Below are 1,640 nucleotides of genomic sequence, written 5' to 3' on the forward strand. Positions count from 1 at the left end.
ATAAAAAAATAAACAAAATGTGTCAGTACCTCCGCTACACGGACGTACATTGGAACATAATATGGGGAATGGGACGACTGGCCTCCGGACAATTGGACGCCGCACTGTCGTAGACACGTGTAGATGAGGTATTTTAATCAGTTTCTATCTACAACTTAGTAGTTTGAATTCATTTTACTCTTAACATAATGTATTCTTTATCGCGGATTGAGAATTACCATGCCTAAGGCTTTATATAAAATAAAAAACTCTTTTTTCGTTGGAACTTAAACATATGCACGATTAAATCATTGTTTACGTCTGCATATTTACATTCTCACCAACTATTAAATTATAATATAATCATTGAAATATAAATAATAGTATTGAATATTTTTTTTAAAGTACCTATGGGTACCTAACGTCTATTTATTTTCGAATTTCGTGGCGTCCAGTTGTCCGGTGCCAAATCGTCCTAGACCCCATAATATGTCGAAGTTGTATCAGCCGGGAATCGAACCCGGGCCGCTCGCGTGGCAGGCGAGCATTCTACCACTGAACAACCGAATTGCATACCGGCTGTTGTTATCTATCTAATATATAAAAATTAATATTTGTGTGTTTGTGTATTTGTGTGTTTGTGTGTTTTTTCGTTCGTATTTAATGCGCAGCCATACCGTTCATCCGATTGCGATAAAACTTTGTAAACTTATTGCTTGCACTTGCGGGAAGAGTATAGGTTATACTAATATATAAAAATGAATGTCTATCTGTCTGTATGTCTGTGTGTCTGTCCCGTATGCGTTCCTATACCATTCATCCGAATGCAATGAAATTTTGGTAAGTGGTTGTATGCACACCCATGAAGGTTTCTGAATTAGAAAAATTATCATCTTCTTCTTCTTCTTCATTCTATCTTCTTTTATTCGTATGGTTCCTATACCATTCATCCGATTGCGATGAAAATTTTGTCAGTTCTTGTGCGCACACTTGCGAAGGTTTCTAAATTATTATTATATAAAATACAAAGTTTGTTGTTTGTTTGTTCCATCCAATTTTGATTTTTTTTTTTACTACATATTAATAACATTAATAACGTTTTCATATTTTGGATTCGATTTTAATTCAGTGTTCTTATGTTTGACCTTTACTCCTATTAGAATTATTTTCATATTGCCATATTGTATTACACAGATATTTTAATATTAAAAAAAATAATTACCTCTTATTATTTTTCAAATATCTAAGATAAATATAACCACGAAGTGACCCTGTGCGAAGCCGGGTACTTCAGCTAGTATTTTATAAAATGTTATTTTGCATATTACAATATGTATTCACTTATTCACGTATATTAATATTAAGATGAAAAATATAAATGAATAATTTAAGAAATACATATTTGTTATGTGCCATTCAAATTTGTACCGTTAGTTAGTCAGCCTGTGGGTTCGACAGGCTGAAACATGTTGCATCTTGTTCATTTCTTAAGTTTTTTTGCATCATATTTATTGTTTCCTTCCTAGAAGTATTTCAGAATAACAAAACACTCTTCAGTCGGACGTCACACAAGAAACACGCATTGTGTACCTTGTAATATTCAACTTTGTATTAAAACTTCAGTAATAATAATTGTATGTGATTTTGTGTTATAAATCGGA

The 1,640-nt window shown here is 32.4% G+C and overlaps 1 non-coding gene across 1 annotated transcript; it reads right to left on the reverse strand.

The window, feature by feature from the left end:
* Positions 1–478: 478 nt before the first annotated feature.
* TRNAG-GCC (transfer RNA glycine (anticodon GCC)) lies at positions 479–555 on the reverse strand. Its single transcript has one exon. It is a non-coding gene; the product is annotated as a tRNA-Gly (tRNA).
* Positions 556–1,640: the final 1,085 nt, after the last annotated feature.

This window comes from Rhyacophila brunnea, unplaced genomic scaffold (genome assembly GCF_057557595.1).
Source record: "Rhyacophila brunnea isolate RB1 unplaced genomic scaffold, BYU_Rbru_1.0 scaffold_1, whole genome shotgun sequence".
Taxonomy (NCBI): domain Eukaryota; kingdom Metazoa; phylum Arthropoda; class Insecta; order Trichoptera; family Rhyacophilidae; genus Rhyacophila; species Rhyacophila brunnea.